The 19,559-nt window shown below is 35.7% G+C and overlaps 1 pseudogene; it reads left to right on the forward strand.

Annotated features, from left to right (window-relative positions):
- The first annotated feature begins 1,521 nt into the window (after nt 1-1,521).
- LOC115290560 lies at nt 1,522-13,184 on the forward strand (annotated as a pseudogene).
- The last annotated feature ends 6,375 nt before the right edge of the window (nt 13,185-19,559 follow it).

Here is a 19,559-nt window from a genome sequence, read left to right on the forward strand (position 1 = left end):
GTTTTCATTTGGTTTTTGCCATTCATTAACATTCATTGCAGATAAATGCAGATAAGTCACAGCAGAAGTTTTCAGAAAACACTTACGAAGTAAAAAGAAAACTTGGAAAATTAATTTATTATCTGTAAACTCTTCCAAATAAAAAAATAACTTCTTTATAACTAAGAAAATTAACCTTTTTGAAAATTAGAAAGAGACTCATTATTGTTTTTGACAGGGTAACACTCTGGTCCACCTGCCAAATACAAGCATTCTGTGTCAGCATCAGCTGAAAATGCTGATGTGGGATTGTTCTATCGCACATTTACTCACGCAAAACAGAGCAAAGAATTAAAAAGTAAGCCCTCTATTAGTTAATCTACTTGGATAAATCATGTCTGGAGTTAAAGAAAATCTGCAAGCTGGTCTCTGAACACTTACATCACATTGAGCGTGTCTTCCCTGTCCCCAGGTTAGGAGTACTCCACTCATTCACAAGTGATTGATGTGTGCTTATGGCTACGCTCTCTCCTCAGGCATATGAGAAAACACACTCCACAGACCAGAGAAATTGCACAAAGGAAATCGTGGGCTTTTTTACTTCTCACTTTGTTACTTACAGTAGGATTTCAGACATACAATATAACAATACTGAGTCTTCATCTACATGTTTATAAAATCATATTAATCTTAAATGGTAATTTTAAAAATGAGATATTATACATGTGAGACTGTTTTATATTAACTGACCTGCTGTATACCTAATATCAACACGCTATACCAATAAGCTATTTTCGTGGACTCTTTTAAAATCAGCACAATATTGCATGAGGTTGAGGAAGAACATAATCTTCCTATTTTACTTACCAGTAATGTCTGCCACAGTACCTAATACTTTCAGGAAAAGTAAGTCAGTTCTCACTTTCACTGTATTTGGCTTATGCCACTTATTTGCCGTTTATATGGCATGATATGGCAACATGTACTGATTGGCAAAGAAAATATAAACAAGGTAGTTTTGCAATGTCCAGTTAGAAGCTTTAAGAGCAAAGAAAACAGTATCAATATGATATGAATTGCCATACCTAATGCAAAATATCCAATTCCATTCAATTTACAGATAATAATTATTATTAGTTAATTATGGTTTCACTTTATCACAATCTCCTTAAAACCAACTTGGAATAATTATTGTCATTTTACAAATAAGGAATTGGGGGTATCAGAGAAGGAACAGAGTCAAGTCTCCAACTTCTTCCTTGGTAAAAATTTGACTTCTGTATGTCAACTTCTGAAGGAAGGCACAATTGGCTAGCTTTAATTTGCAAAGAGGAACTGAAGCTGCATTAAGGTGATACCATGTTAGGGATATTTGACTTTGGGGAAGGGAACAATATGCTTACTTAGAGTTACTAAACACTGACTGTGGAACGTCTCATGTTAGTGACAGTCTAGTCATATACATATAGGTCTCAGCTGCCATGGCTCTTGTGCCAAAGGTCAGAAGACCTAGGAAAACCAGGAGGTCACCAGGCAGGACGGATGGGTTCAGTCAATCAAGGCATGAAAAACAGAACAAAAGAAAGTCATACTGAGACTGGATATACAGAGGTACAAGGTACAGACAAGTAGAAAAGACCAGTTATGTTGGAATGGAGGAACAAGATCTTAAGCAAACACAATGGCAATGATACATCATGGATCACAAGTAAACGTGTGAACTGAGGAGGAAAAGAGAGAAGGTATCAAAATGCCAGAAGGAAGTTGAAATTGAACAGATAGAGGAATAGAAGCAACATGTAAATCTATTCCATAAATTTAAAATATCATAAAATTTAATCATTATTAGGTATTATTGGTGAATTAAATTCCACAACATGGCCCCAAAATCATTATTGCAATTTATGAAAGCTCCTCTTTGCTCCCTATTTACACTAATCCTTCCTTGCCCAAATCCTTTTAGATTAGTTAACACTTACTTTCCCAATTTCTTCGAGCTCCACTCAATACTCAACCCACTCCTATTTAGCATGCAACCCCATGACCCTACCGTGACAATTCTTCATCCAGTCACCTGTGACATTTCTAAGTAATTTAGAACAGTGGGCATCTTGAGCCCTTATCTTACTTGAGTTTCATCAATACCAAAACCATCTGAGTACTCCACTTTTGCTTCAACACTCTCTCCTCCCTTCCTCTTCTATAATATCACGTCCCCCTGAGACGTCCTCCAATTACTGGCTGCTCCTTCTCTTTCTTCTTTGTTAACTCCGCTTTCTCAACACTATCCTTAAATCTCAAATGCCCTTCAAGGCATATTCTTCAGCTTTTGTCTCTTTTTATTCTGTATGTTTCTTGTACATACACTCATCCTATGGTCTTCAGTTACCAGCCATATTTTTGTAATTTTACATATAGACGTCTAGTAGGCTTCTCAGCTTCAGGCTGATATACCCAACTCACATTGTGTTCACTTGCATATTCCAAAGACACCCTGAGCAGCCCGTTCAAAGCTAAACGCCTGGGAGCTCCCCAGTCTGTTCTCTTTCCCTTGTTTGCTCTTGAACAACATGTTCTTGCATCAAGTTCTTCAAGCCAGAAGCCTGCCAGTCATCCTTGGCTCTCTCTCTCCTTCTCCAGAGTCAATACATCACTAAATTTTGTTGATTTTCCTTTATAAATTTAAATCTTTCCATTCCTCCTTTCTATCTTTATACCTAGTACAAATGAATTATCATGGTCTGTCATGTGGACATATTGCTACAGCTTCCTGATTAGGCCTTCCTGAAACTTATCCTTTAAACTGAAGCAAAAGCATTTTTAAAAAACACTCTGGCCAGGTATTTTCTCTGCTTAAATCTCTTGAGCAAAGGTTCAACATCTCTAATCTGGCTTATAGGGCTCTGGCTGATCTGCTCGCTGCAGCCATGTTGGGCCTCTCACCTTCTTCTCCAAAGCATTCTGTTCTCCAGCCACACCACACTGCTTCCACTGCACAAATACACCATGCCCCCCCTTGCCACTGCCTTTGTACAGGCTGCTCCCTGCGCCTGCTGCACTCTTCCCCATTCCTTGTCACTGCCTAAAGTAACTCCAACTTTCCTTTGGATCTCAGCACCAGAGTCACTTCCTCAGAAAGTCTTCCCTGGCCTGCTTCCCCGAGGGTCCCCGAAAAGAGTCAGGGCCCCTAAACACTCTCCTTATACCCTGAACTTTTTACACATAGCATCTGCCATGGTGTACAATTGTACAGTTATTTATGTGATTGCAAATCCTAGGGGGAAGGACCGATGCTGGTCTTTGATCACCATGGCAATCCCACTGCCATATACAGGAGTCACCAGAGAGCAGGAGTTCAACATTATTTGTTGAATGATTAAGTGAAGGGACTGAACCACCTAGGTGAATACCTTCTCATCTTTTCAAGACTCTATGATGTCTTCTTCAAAGGAGTATTTCCTCCTCTGCACTCATAACTAACTCTGTTTATGTTAGTATCATATTTATCACATTGATGATTGTATAAGTATGCTTTTTCCAACACAGGTTATGAGCTCTTTAGAGGCCTGAGGTTAGAAATCATGTCTTGTTCATTGCTGTATCCTCGGGTCTCTTGCAGTTCTGGGCATATCACAGGCACTCAGAAGTGGAAGAAATTGGAAGTAGAGAAAAAGATGAATTCTGCTGGTTTTAAGATTTCAATTGGCCTTGCTTCAAGAATAAACCCATTTGCACACAGGAGGTAAAGCCAGGCGTTACTGAGGAAAATTGCTTAATCTGCTCTATATATTACAGATAATGTCCTGAATCTGCTCTCAGGCCCCACCAACCTGCTGAGTTCCAGAGCAATTCAGAACTATCTACTTCTACTTCTTCCCCTTCTCTTTTCCTTTTCCTTCCCATCCCCCTCCTCTTTTTTCTTCATTTATAAATATAATATTCACATTAAAACTTCACTCTTTTAGAACAGAATATTTCATGATAATTTCATACAGTTTGTTGGAAAAGGGTAGACTTTAAATCCAAAATAGGTCCATTTTTTAAATCAATTAAAATAAAGCAGGAGTTTACCAAACAGGAGATCAAGTTTTAAAGTTCATTGTTCACAGATATGATGATAGAGATAAGAAAAAACAATGGATTTTATCTTTAAAAGGTTGATTATATTTATGAGTAGTAAAATATTAAATTTTTACTGAGACAAACTGGATGTAGTTAACCTTTAAAATTCACATTATAGCGGGTACCTGCATGGCTCAGTCGGTTAAGTGTCTGACTTTGGTTCAGGTCATGATCTCACGGTTCATGGGTTCGAGACTCACATTGGGCTTTCTCCTGACAGCTCAGAGACTGGAGTCTGTCTTCAGAGTGTCTTCCTCTCTCTCTTACCTTCCCCTACTCATGCTGTCTGTCTGTCTCTCTCTCAAAAATAAACAAAACATTTAAAAATAATAAAATAAAATAAAATTCACATTATAAAGAAAAACTGTATTCTTTCATGACTTCTCTCTTGACATACTTTTTGTCCACACATGCTTCTCTAAGTGAGTCACTGGTTCTCACTCAGGTTGTCATAACTAGCTTATGTGCTCTGTTAAATGTAACAGATAGATATATTTAGAATTTTGTTTTAATAACTGGTGATCTCTCACACAGTTTAGAAAAAACCATATATCATTGCCTTTCAAACCTGAAAGATTATCATTAGCTGAGTGAAGTGCTGTGTTTAGTACGTAGGGAAATTTGCTGCACTACCCATGGCATAGATATTGCTCTATATATTACAGATAATGTCCTGAATCCACATTAAAGAGACAGGCACAGGAGCTTTGAAGTTCTCAGATAATAATCTCCTAAATAAGGAAAGAGTAACTACCTTTACCCGATTTTAGCAACAAAGAACATCATCAAAGCAAGAACACACTAGAAGGAATGCCATGCATATGATTCAATGAGTACTATAACTGATATCTCATTTATATGTATTAGCTGATATGCTTATTAGATGTAATTAAGTTTGTTGGAAAGAATACTTCCAAAAGATCTCATCTTCATTGGTTTGGGTTAACAGATTTCACACAATTAACTGCAGATGAAGATATAAACAGAAGATATTAATAGATATATATCAATTACTCACTTTAATTTTACAGCTGTTAAAAAATATATAGAAAATTACATTTTCAATTTTTAATTCAACTTTTTTGAGATTCAGTATGCATACAATAATATATCATTTTCTAAAGGTACAGTTCAATGAGTTTTAACAAATGTGTACAACATGAAACAATGGCTCAATGGAGATCTAGAATATATGAATGTACAACTTATTTATCCATGTATCTGTTGGTAAACATTTGGGTTGTTTTTAGTTTGGGGCTATTGTGATTAAGGCTGTGTTGAACATTCACATAGTACAAGTTTTTCTGTGGATTTTCTCTTTTTTCCATTTCTTTTTGATAAATATCTAAGGGATGAATTGCTGAAATTATATGGTAGATATATATGTAACCTTTCAAGAAACTGCCAATATAAAAAATAGATACCTTAATTAATAGAATTCATGGATATAAGGAGGGCACAAATATACATTCAACATGTATTCATTCATTCATTCATTCAACAAATGTTAAGTCATCATCTATTAGATGGCAGCATAGGTTTGTGCATTAAATGTATAGAATTTAACAAGACACAGTCCTTGTCTTGAGGACACTCAGATTATGGGAAATAACCCTCCCTATGCATGTTTGAAAAGACAACACTCTATATACTATATATCTGAGAAAGCAATTCTTGTATAATTGGATATGCTAAGTCCTAGGTCTGCTACCAACTACTTATTTAACTTTTGGAGGCTCTTAATCCCTCTGAGCTTTATTATCTTTAAAAAGACAAGACTGAAATAATTAGTTATTTTCAAACACCAAAATAAATCTGTACTTTGTAATTAAATAAAGTAAAAACAAAACAGCAACAACTTTCCAAATTTGTTAGCTCCAAATAAAGTTGACACCTTAAAGTTTCAAATTTTGAAGTAGATGATAGTTTTGTTAGAGATTAATAGGGTGATTTCTAATTAAGTATGAGCAACATGAATTATTTCTTAAATCACAATAGTAGTTCATTTACCCAGCGTTAGAACAAATCAAATCAATGACAGGCCTGAAAATCTACTTTCCACTGAATCCCAAACAATCTGAAATCTAGAAGTGAACACAAACTATTGCCAAACATAACAGAAAATTGAATTAAAAAAGAAAAAGCCAAAGCTTCCAATAGCTCCTGACATCAAAACTTTCAGCTGTCATATTTTAATGCTATGGATATCAAATAAATTGAAACCTGGTGTGTCAATGAAACCAGGATCTCTTAGCAAACAGTTCAAAAAGTGATCTTCATGGAAAATCAAAACAGAGCAGGTAGCCAACCTCATGTAAGAAATACCGACATAACAGTCCTTGTTCATAATTAAGAAATCTTTTAATTTATACTTATAGATTTATAGGGAGGTAATTCATACTTTTTTATGACAATTAAAAGACCTTGCATGAAGGAAAAAGTTTGGTCTTTTTGTTTGTTTTGCTTTGTTATACTGATAACATCCTCATCTGTCATTATTCTCTGCCACCATGTTCACACTAGGATTCTAATTTCTAGACATTGCTCAGCCCCTCCCACCCCCACACCCATACCCCACCCTACACCCCACCCCCAGCCACCATTCCAAACCACAGAGATTCCAATTCCTTAAAGAGGCTAAGGGTTCTGTCAAGAGTACAAAGCCCTGGGTGGAAAAGATTCCTTGGGAAAGAATGAGGAATGGAAACTATCTTCACTCAGCATTTGAATAATACAAGTCAATGGATTAGTCAGAAGATTACCAAATAACAAACAAGAGAATGACAACTGCCTACCCTGGATGTCTTAGTGAGGTAGTTAGGGTCATGGAATCAGAGAAGCACCCGGAGTCTATGACTGAATGGTCTGTGTAACCAGAGGCAAGTCAATTATTATTTTTCTATGCCTTCTTTTCCCTGTCAGAAAAATAATGCTTGTTTTTCTTCACAGCTTTATAATAGCGAACAGAAAAATCATAAATATCCATTTTTATGTAGCATAGTTTAGAAAATGAAAAAAAGATATTTTACACATTATAATAGTATTTAAGATTTTAAGTATTTAGATTTTCTAGGATCAGAAAGCACTTCTTAGAATAATAGGAATTTCTCATGAATTTTTAAGCTTCAAATTGAGCCCAAGAGTGAGGCTAATTTTCCATCAGGGCTGGGCCTCCTTGGATATAACACTAAATCTATTATGTCACATCTATTTTTCCTGCAATCAACACAGTGGCATCCTCTATCAGGGCAAGACTTATCCACGCAAGACATTAAATGAAACTTTCTTTTTATATACTAATCGGTCAAGATTCGTAACAGAATGCCTAGAAGACAGAAGAGGCAGCTAACAAGTACCCTTCTGGATCTCAGTTCTGTATTTAAGTACTGAAGAACTTGGGTCTTTTTTTTCTTCCTATTCCTGGTGCTCAATTTTACTTTAGTTTATTTAAGTCTAACTTCCATCATCATTTTATAATTATCCAGTATGGTAGGAAGTAGGAGGAAATGGCGGCAATACTAGGCAATACAATGTGCAATGACTGTTGGTTTTAAGGCTATCAGAATAACTGGCATCGACCAGGTTGGAAACAGAAACCCTGAATCTGTATGTCATCTATTCCTCCATACACCCAGGGCTAACATTAAGCCCATGGCTCTTTAGGATTAGCTGAGGCTGAGTAGAGCTACACTATCTTTCCTTTATTCACTAGCATCTCCTGAATAATAGTCTATGCTGCTAGTAGCCTTCTCACTTTCATATGAAATAATTTCTCTGTTGCTTCAATCTTTCTTGACTTTTCCTCTTCAATTAAAAATGAATAATGTAGGGGTACCTGGGTGGCTCAGTCGGTTAAGCCTCCGGCTTCAGCTCAGGTCAGATCTCACGTTCTTGGGATCAAGCCCCGCGTCAGGCTCTGTGCTGACAGCTAGCTCAGAGCCTGGAGCCTGCTTCCAGTTCTGTGTCTCCTTCTCTCTCTCTGCCCCTCCCCCTCTCATGCTCTGTCTCTCTCTTTAAATAAAACATTTAAAAAAATGAATAATGTAGGGGTACCTGGGTGGCTCAGTCGGTTAAGCATCTGATCAGGTCCTGATCTCATGGATTGTGAGTTCAAGCTCCGCGTGGGGCTCTGTGTTGATATAGCTCAGAGCCTGGAGCCCACTTTGGATGCTGTGTCTCCCGTTCTCTTTGCTCCTCCCCTGCTCACTCTCTGTCTCTCTATCATTCAAAAATGAATAAATATTCAAATTTTTTTAAATTAATTAATTAATGTATATTTATTTAATAGTAAGTCGCATTAAGTAGTGATTGAGCTAAGTGAATTGCTTTACCTATTCTGTGTTTGGTTAAATTTTTAAACATCCAGCTGAACCTTGCAGAAACCTTCGGCCAATACAGGAATGAGGAGCAGGGGATGTCAATGGTATTCAAATGCCAAAATTATAAACTATAAAAAAACAACTGAAGTTTAAAAATGTGTTCTGACAGTATCTCCAAATTGTAGAGCCAAATGGTTATAAAAATTCCTCTTTCCTGTTTATTAAGCAGAGATGCCAATGAATAATAATGGAAGATTTCTTTTTAAAGGAAGTAGTATTTTATTGTTTCATCTCTTTCTGCAAAAACACTGCATTATTTGGCTGATTTGGGATGCATTTGAAGTCAGTTGTTGATCGTCTTCCACAAAGTAGATCACTTCCTCTAAGTTCAATACAGACACCACAGATCTTAGTAAAATTAAAATAGTAACATTACATAAAAGTAGAATCTTCAAACACATAATCCATTTCTTTTCATTTTGATGTGTATAAAAATGGAAATGAAAAACGGAATATGTATAAATAGTATTAAATGAAACATCCTATTTTAATATATATTTGAACAATATTCTTTAGACTGTAAAAAAATAAATAGATAAACACTTTAAAAAGTTAAAAAAAGAATTATATTTCACAAATAGGAACTTGATTCTATAATCATATACTACTTTCTTTTAGAGAAGAGCATGATCTATTTTTATCCTCTCCAGAGCATTCTGGCAATCACTACCAAAATTTTATCTGCTTCATTTGATAAGGACATCGCTAAAAGGTATAGAACTAAGGGTGAGTCACAAGTGGATGATTTACCTTTAAGGCACAGAAAATCTGTACAAAATCTAGTGCAAGAGCAATGGGATCTGGATTTTTTTGGCGTCAGTCCTGACTCCTTATGCTAAGAAACAGCCTAACCTCAGGGTAAGCTGCCTGAGAAAAAGTGGAAGAAGAATATGATGGTAGATACCAGATAACAAGGGAGAAAGATAGAAGAGCTAAGTGGGACTACCCCCACTAAATATGCCGTTTATTTTTTAAATATTTTATAGCATTTATTCATTTTTGAGAGACAGAGCACGAGTGGCGGAGGGCAGACAAAGAGAAGCACAGAATCTGAAGTAGGCTCTAGGCTCCCAGCTGACAGCAGAGAGCCCAAAGTAGGACTCGAACTCACAAACCTGAGCTGAAGTCTGACACTTTACCAACTGAGCCACTTAGGCACCCCAATATGCTATATATTTTTAAAATACACTTTTCTTTCATATGCTAGAGGAGGAATTTAGGAAGTTAAAATGCCACAACTTATAGAATTAAGATTATTTCCCTATATTTAAAATAAGTTGAAAATCAAAAGTATAATTCTTTTATTTTTTTTAATGTTCATTTGTTTTTGAGAGAGAAAGAAATAGAAACAGAACATGAGTGGGGTAGGACAGAGAGAAAGGGAGAATCCAAAGCAGACTCCAGGATCAGAGCTATCTGCACAAAGCCCAACACGGGGCTTGAACCCACAAATCATGAGATCATGACCTAAGCTGAAGTTGGACACTTACCGACTGAGCTACCAAGGCACCCTGCCTGCAAAGGTATAATTCTAATTTAACTTGTCAACTTTAAGTCTGAGTTTCTAAAACCTCCCTAAAATAAGTATGAAATAAATAAGTAAATCAGTAAAGTTGTAAACCAAGTGAATAACAAGTTGTGGTAAGTTTAGTAAAAGGAAGAAATGTTGGCATGTTGGCTAATGGTGACTTAATTTATCTGCATCTTTCCTGCTCCTGTATTCAAATAAATCAAAATTCAAGATTTGGTAAGCAAAGCTTTGTTTTGTTTTAGATTAAACACTTAAAATACATGGATGAAAAAGTTGCAGGAATCTATCCAAGAAAACTATTAACATGCTCTTTGACTAATATAAACCAAAAGAATTACTAGAAGATAATAGTGTACTAGATTGATAGGAAAGAGCAAAAGCTGGGATTTCTACTTAAATTACACTCATGTTCAGACTCAAATCAAAGTGGTAAGGCTAGCAGTCAATACTAAAAAAATCTACATTCTACAAACGATCTGTTTTCAACTTTATGTCTCCTTTGTAACATCCTGCATAAATAAATCTGAATGCCTTAAAGATCCAAGAGATATGGAAAGACAAAATCTTCTGAAGGGATTAGAAGTAAGTCATAAAATGGGAGGACAACCCAATGCTCTCTTGGAAGACCCTCACCTATCACACCACATGCCAGCTTTGAAAAGATACCAACTTAATCTCTTGTAACCATTTTTCTCTTTCGTCGTATTTTCCTATTGTCTTTCTTGTTTTCTTTCTTTGTCTTCTCTGTGTCCAACACTAATGTTATTGGCACCAAAGGGGGTTGTCAAGGAGTGCTAAAGCTTGAGTAGGAAAAATATGATCAGGGAAATTGAACTTTTTGTTGAATCCGCCACAACCACATAATCATTAACATATCATAGTGTCTTTACCATGATCACCATACTTTACAACAAGCAGCAATTTAATATTTTTGTAGTATATGTAGATTCTTGCACTTGTATAATATCCGAGTATCAAAATAGTATTGCACTGAATGACATAAGTAAACAGCTATAAGTGTATTTGCAAATGTGTTACACTACAAATATCTATACTTAGTGAGGGGCAGGGATTTTAAATATTTCTATGGGCTATTATTCGGGATGAAGAAGTAGCTATACCTCAAAGATAAAATCTTGGATTTTTTACATAATGGCTCTCCTTGGTACCTAGCTAACTGCTTTAGAATGTATTTCCTATTTCCCTATCAACAGTATTCTTCGCCTGTTACAGGAATCCAATTTCACTTATCTCATGCATAAATTAGACAACATGGAATCAGCAAGGCACAATGTTGAACTTACACTATGGTAAGTGAGACAATTCACAGAGTGTGAAATAGCCAAATACTGCAGCTGACTTGTAGCAGAGTATACTACTTAATATCTAAAAACACAATGAAGTAAATGGGAGAGAGAGAATCATCAAAAGCTACCCTTCTGGATGTTTCATAGGGTATATGGAGAATAGGTTCAATTGGGAGGAAACTGGAAAAGCTATCATGATTGTTGGCTTTATAAAATATTTTGAAAGTTTGCCAGCTTGAGTCACGCTTGGTACAAGGTATTACCTGCTTTACTCTCACAGAACTCTAAATATTTCTCCTATTCAGTGTTTTCTTATCTCAGCAATGGCATCATCTTCTTTCAAGTAAAAACAAAACAAAACAAACAAACAAAACCCCTCACAGTTGATTTGTACTTTTACATCAATCCTAATATCTAATCCGTTACAAAGTCTGTCAAAGTTCTCCTTTTAGGGGCGCCTGGCTGGCTCAGCTGGTTAAGCTTCTGACTTCAGCTCAAGTCATGATCTCGCAGTCTGTGAGTTTGAGCCTTGTGTCAGGCTATGTGCTGCCAGCTCAGAGCCTGGAGCCTGCTTCAGATTCTGTGTCCCCCCCCTCTCTTTCTGCACCTCCCTCTGTTTCTCTCTGTCTCTCAAAAATGAATACATGTTAAAAAAAATGTAAAATAAAAGTTATATTTAAAATACATCTCAAACCTATTTTCATTTCTCTATCTCCATATCTCCATTACCACCATCCTAGGCCAGACCCTCATTTTCTCACCATTTCAGCATTAGCAAGTCTTACATACTCTACACTTGGACACAATGAAATCATTCTCATCAAAGTAGATAAATTTATGTTTAAAAAAAATAAATCACAACTCATTAGTCCTCTGACTAAAATCCACCAATGGCTTTCTATTGCAACTGAATAAAAATGTTCTCTATGCCCTTCAAGGCCCTGAATGATGCCATTGTACTTATTTCTCGCATCATTTCTGATATCTCAATCTGAACCCATTTGCTTAATTATTAAGTGTCCCTTATTTGAGTTTAGGCTTCATATAACTAGTAATTGACACATATTATGTGATTTTATATATTTATGATATATGATAAATGTGCAAATAATTGCATGCAAATCAATTTTCTGCCTTCTCTATATTCCTTCTGACAGTAGGGTCCCAGCCACAGTGACTCCAAGGGAAGTGTCTAAACACCACATTTCACTCACAATCACTTGTTAAACTGGGTCTCCAACTCACAATTCTCTAGACATCCGAGCTGAGGGTCTGAGCTGTGATTACATGGTCCTGTTTGGCAAAGCCAAAGCAGACAAGATTTTCCAAGAGCTGGAGTAGGAAGTGGAGTATTTTACGGGCACACTGGCCAGGGTCCAGGTGTTTGGGAAGTGGCACCCTGTGCCCAGGAAGCAGGCGACGTATGGCAGCACTGGGCTGACCTACACGTTTTCGGGTCTTACTCTGTCTCCAAAGCCCTAGATCCCAGTCCTAGAGCGCGTCCGAGATCGTGTTTCTGTGGTGACCAGAGAGACCTTCCACTTTGTGCTGGTCATCAGGTACAAGGATGGCCGTGACCACACTGGTGAGCACAGAGATAATGAAAGGGAACTGGCTCCCGGGAGCCCCATAGCCTAAGTCTCCTTTGGGGCCTGCAGAGACTTATTCTTCTGACATAAGGATTCTCGGGGGAGGCAGCCCTCCGGGGAGGTGGCCATGGTCAGGCTTTACCTGGCCCTCGGAAGTCTGCTTATGATGAACCACTCAACTAACACTCACTGGTATCACAGTCTCCCTGTCCCAAAGAAGATTCTAGCTCCATGGGTCAATCTGACATTTTGCAAAATCCTGCTTACTAAAAAGTAAAAACTTGGTCAAAAAAAAAAAATTGTAATGAGCTCCAAAATCTCTCCACTCTTGTAATTAAGAGTTTTATTAACATAAATGGTTTGCAATATGACAAAGACAAAATATCATTCTCTTATTTTTACAGACAAGTAAAAAAATATAAAAAGCATATTAGCATAAATGTACATATTTAAAAAATGAGGAGATAACATGCTGTTGAAAGTACAAGGCATTATGGTCCAAGATGGCAATATAGGAAGACCTTGAACTCAACTCCTCCAACGTATACACCAAAAAAGGGACTTCTTTAAGTGGAAAAGACCATAATTAACATAAAACAATTATGAATAAAAAGATGCAATATATGATAGCATGTACATAAAATATGGACAAGGGAGTTAGAAAAAGCGTTTTTTATAATATGTTTGAACTTAAATGGCCATCAATTTAAAATAAATTGCCACAGCCTTAGAATGCTATATATGAACCTGATGATGACCACGAAATCAAAGTCTATATTAGATACATAGTGTATAACACTACAGAAACTCATGAATCACAAAAAGCACAAGAGAAGAACTATAAAAACAATCAGAAAACAAAATAGCAATAACACAAACTTATAATTATTTTAGTGTAAATGGACTAAATGCTCCAATCAAAAGACATAAGGTGACAGAATAGATTAAAAATATAAAACAAGACCCCTCTATTGGCTCCCTACAAGAGACTCAACTAAGACCTAAAGACACATATAGACTAACAGTGAAGATATGGGAAAACATTTATTATGTAAACAGAAGTGGAAAAAAAAAGCTGGGGTAGCAATACTAATTTCAGACAAAATAGAATTAAAACAAAGACTGTAACAAGAAACATAGAAGGGCATTACATAATGATAAAGGGATCAATCCACAAGAGGCTATAACAATTGGAACTATCTATGCACCCAACTAGGATGCACCTAAATACATAAAGCTAATATTAGTAAATGTGAAGGGAGAAATTAATGGTAATTCAAGAATAGTAGGGCACTTTAACACCCCACTTACATCAATGGATAGATTGTCGAGGCAGTAAATCAATAACGAAACAGTCTTTGAATGACACATAGACCAGATGGACATAACAGATATATACAGAACACTCCATCCAACACCAACAGAATACACAGTATTTTCAAGTACACATGGAATATTCTCCTGAGTATATCAGATGTTATGCCCACAAAATAAGTCTTTATGAATTTAAAAGGATTGAAATCATACCTGCATCTTTTCCAACCACAATGATATAAAACTAGAAATGGATCACAAGAAAAGGAAAAGAAAAAAAACTAGAAAAAACAGAAACATGTGGAAGCTAAACAACTTGCTACTAAACTACCAATGGGTTAATGAAAAATCAAAGAAGAAATAAAAAGAAATATATGGTGACAAATGAAATTGAAAACAAAATGAAAATGTCCAAAATATTGGGACATAGTGACAGCAGTGGTAAAACTGATGGGGATAGTCTTTGAAGCTTCCTTGCAATTCTCAAATTCAATGGGCAATAGAATTTCCCAATTTCCATTATAGAGCTGTTATTTATTGCTCTTTTCTGCAAGTTAGGAGAAGAAAATGAGCTCATTAACTCAGAATTAATCCTCCAATTGTGCCGTCTTATATCTAGAATACCAGACATTGATATGGACTTTTTACAAATAGTAATTAAAACTCAGTTATCTTTATTGGAAAAGGTTCTTCAAAAGAAAAGTATAATTTAAGTGTAAATTGTAAATTAAAGAGTTAGTTGTATTTTCTCCCATGCGATAACAGCAGAAAGTTTGTCTCTTTCAGTATATCATATATTATTTATCTTAAAATAGCATAAATTAATAATTATGACTAGCTAAGCATTCAACTTCCCATGCTTGTAGTTATAAATGAAGTTTAAGCTGTCTTTAATTATACTAATTAATTCTAACTATAGTTGTGCTGAGGTGCTCCTGTTCCACACTCGAATCAGAAGTCTGGTATAAAGCAAGTGCTTGTTCACTATTTACTAACTGGACACAGGTAAGTAAGCCATTCAAGTTCTCTAGCCTCCTCAAATATATACTAATATAAAATGGATTTAATATCACATATTAGATGGACCTGTATGGAATGGAATTCCTTACATATGAACATGTTTGACCCCAAAACATCAATTTCATATGACTCAATTGACATACAAGGTGATACAATATATGAGAGATGTTTTATATGGCTTACGCAAACATATCAGTCATTAAAAGATAATTTCCATTGTCAAGAATTTTAATACATTACAAATTTGTTTAGTGCTTATTAATTTTTGGGAGAGAGAGAGATAGAGCACGAGCAGGGGAGGGGAAGAGAAAGAGTGAGACACAGAATCAGAAACAAGCTCCAGGCTCTGGGTTGTCAGCACAGAGCCTGATGCTGGGCTCTAACTCACGGGCAGTGAGATCATGACCTGAGCCAAAGTCGGACATATAACCGACTGGGCCATTCAAGAACCCCAAGAATTTTAATGCATTATAGAAATTTTATGGGGCATTAAGATGTAGAGTACAGGATACAAAAACCAAACAAAGTAATCTATATCATGAAAAGACCACATCTTTAAATTTACTAGAAGTAAATTCTAAATAACTGAAATTGCGAGCTTAATTGTTCATTGCGCTGAACCATCACAAGAACTAGAATCTCCATCTTGGGTTTTTCCAAATTACCTATGGTGGGCAAACCACAAACCTCAAGTCCTTCAGAGAGGTCTCCTAGAACTCCAACTATAAAATGCATGCCTGCAAAGCAGCCAGATTGGAAATACAGTGGCTCTGGTTACCAATAGAGAGCCAAGAGACTACATACTTCACAGGTGACAGCAATGCTAGATAGAGGTAGAACCTAGTATGCTTAGGAAAATGAACGAGAAACAGCTTTGGGAGACGCTAGTTAACGTGCATTAATTAGCAAAAAGTAGAATAGAGGATTAGAATTTGCATGGTAGACTGTGAGATGACTTTGTTCTAACAGGATATTGGGGAAAGTAACATAAGACAACAACTTGGGGCAGAGTGGATCTTCATTTTTCATATTTTCTTTTTGCATTAATGACCCTGGAAAGGACAATTTCAAAAATATGGACACCCAGAAGTTGGATTTTTAGTGCTAAGTTTAGAGTGTGCTCCACCAAAAATATGTTCCATGGAATATCTAGAAAAAGTTAACCAAGACAAGGTAAACTCCATCATCCAGTACTATGAGCCAAAGAGAAAGTTTAGAGAATATATGGAAAAATGAAATGTTTAATAATATTATATTTGAACAAACAAATTAGGCAGTGGTTCATGTCATTTTGAAGATTCCTGGAGGATACATTTGGAAGCTCATCATAAATTTCATATCCTCTGATAAATATCTGAAACCACAAGAAATTTCTGACAATTAATAAGAAGACAAGCAAATAGAAAAAGGAATAAAAAATATAATTAGGCAAATATCATAAAAGGAAATGACAAAATAACAGCAAATGCTCAATCTTACTAGTAATTAAGGAATGTCAACAAAAACCAAACACACTATTTTCATCAGATTGAAAATATTAGAAATTCAGGTAGCAGCAAGAGCAAATGAGGATGTAGGGAGAGAGGACCCCTCTCATGATCTAGGAGTGAGATGATAAACTATAACAGCCCTTATAGAGATAAATCTGAAAGTATTTTGTAAAATTCTAGTATGTGTATACAGTGTGATGTAAAATGAATCAATTCTAGTATTGGACATAGATTCACAGATACATGAGAAAACATATTCAAGGCCCATTGAAGAATGGGTTCAGGGAAGTAAAGCAGCCTAGATATTCATCACTTATCAAATGGAGACCAAAAATCTGTTGGAGGTTCAAACTACCAATCAACAGAACTGAGTGAGATATTTCTAGAACAATGAGGATAGAGCACTAAGATTAGGCTTGATTAAAAACTACAAGAAACAGAATGAGATTTATAGCATGATGTCATTAACTTATTTTTAAAACACACTTAATACTATAAAATTTACACAACTAGACAATAATATAAATGATTGTGTGAAAGGGGAACTGGAAAGACTAACTGAAAGCCTAACAGTGATGTCCATGGGAAGGAAGGTATGAAAGAAGGTAGGCATGAAAGCCAAAGACCAAACATAAAATAGATTGCATGCGAAGAACTGAGAAAGAAGGTCCTAGAGTATCATGACTAAAAATCACAGTTAACTCAATTCTATGTTTCTGATAAAATAAAAATAGAACAGCTCCTTTCCAGTCCACGTTTGAAACTTACTTGGGTATATTTATAATTTCCCTTACTCAAGCTTTTGCAACTTTTTTTTCTTTTCTACCATGTATACATCTTTGAGATGTTCACAAAATTTGCTATCGCTAGGCCTGGACAACTTTCTACAGTTTCCAAAGTCTATAAAAGCCTCAGTTTGCTATCTAAAATAATGGGGGTAGCAAAACTGACAAATGAAGGAATATGGGTACAATAATATTTGTTATGTGTAATGAACTTGTGTTTTAATAAATATTAGCTCTTCTTCCTCCTCCTTCTTCCTTCATATTGATCTTCCTCTTCTTACCTCTGAAATATCTCCAGATTCTTACTCCTCTTTCTACTACATGACTTTGCAAATAGTTATTTTAACATTGTCTAATCTGTTCTGTTTGCTGCCATTCATCCTGATTTTGTTCAATGTTTCCTCTTTTTTCTAGTAGTTTACAGTTGTTTCTAGCAAAGGCTCTGGAGGTCTAGGGAAAGAAGTGAGTTCAAGGCATGGAAAAGTTCTCATTTGGGTGCTTTAAATTCTCCCAGCCCCTAGGTGTCTGGTACTTTACTGCACTTCCATTCAGTTTACTGGACCTGATGAACATCCTCCTCTCTAACTCAGCCTCTTTTTCATCTTGCCACATTAGTCCTCAGTAACCTCTCCCGCATCCTTTGGGAGAGCTGGCCAATCCTATACATGATCTCACTCTCCTGGTCTTCCTTCCGGGCAGCTAGACATCACCCTCCCGCCCTTTACATATTCTGGACAGGGCACAGATCTCAGAACAACAGTTTGCTTGAGCTTCCTCGGGCATCTGTCTTGACTACCACTCACCAGCTGAGAACAGGATTCAAAATTACTAAGTGGGGCTACAGGAAACCCTCGCCAGCTCTGACATGAGGACAAGAAACTTCCACCCCAACCAAACAGCAACATCAGAGGTAGGAGAGGACTCTGAGCTTTCTCCAAAGGGATCTGCTCATAAAATTCCCTCTACTCCACTTTCTCAGTTCTCTTGGATCTTAGAAGTGGATAATGAGGCTCAAAAATCCTAAGATAGATTCTCAAATTCTTTCAAAAGCCTTATATTGTAATTTAGAATTGAAATTTTATAACTCTATGTGTGCCTAATCAACACTTAAATCCTAACAGTGTATTACATATAGAAAGCTAAAATGTAAATATAGGAAGACATTTCTTATTGTGGGGGGATTTGAAATTTATAGATAATAAAAATAAAAATTAAATAAGCATATTAAAGATTGATTTTTTAAAACATGACGCTATATACATATATTAAATCATTATGTTGTACACCCAAAACTAATTCGTTATGTCAATTATGTTTCAATTAAAAAAGGAAGAAAAAAAGGTCAATCTAATAGCTAGTAAAATTGTAATCAATAGAGAGAATACGTGTTCTTTTGAAAAATGTATGAAGATATTTTTTTAAAATGGTCCATATGTTAATTAGGCCACAAAGTTAGTCTCAACAAATTCCACATTCTCTGATTACAGTGTAATACAATTAAAAGTAAATAACAAAATTATAGCTAAAAGATACCTATCCATTTAGAAATGAAAATTAAAAATACAGGTCTGATCAATAATCACAAGGATAATATTCTGTATTAAAAGATGGACTATGGCTAAGGAGTAAAATTATCACCCAAGTAAGATTTTTAATATTTAAAAGAATATATCCAATGATTTGATTTGAAAACTAAAAAGAAATAGCAAGAGATTAAATAAATAAATATTAATAAAAATTAATGAAGGTATCATTATTTTCTCCGCAAAAATTAATACAACATAATAGCTTTAGGCAAGACTGATAAAGAGGAAAGTCAAGGATAAACAATATTAGCAATGAAAAAACACAGACTACAGACATAGTAAAGATTTTTTTTAAATCTTAAGTAGTTTAAATATTTTATAATAAAATTTGAAAATGTGAATGAAAAGAACAGTGAGTACACAAGGCCAAATCAGGTTAGTATCATTTAGAAAGCGGACATCCAAGTCAGAAATCCCCCACCTCCACAAAAGAGCTGGGGCCTGGTGGCTTTATAGT

Source organism: Suricata suricatta, chromosome 4 (genome assembly GCF_006229205.1).
Source record: "Suricata suricatta isolate VVHF042 chromosome 4, meerkat_22Aug2017_6uvM2_HiC, whole genome shotgun sequence".
Lineage (NCBI taxonomy): Eukaryota > Metazoa > Chordata > Mammalia > Carnivora > Herpestidae > Suricata > Suricata suricatta.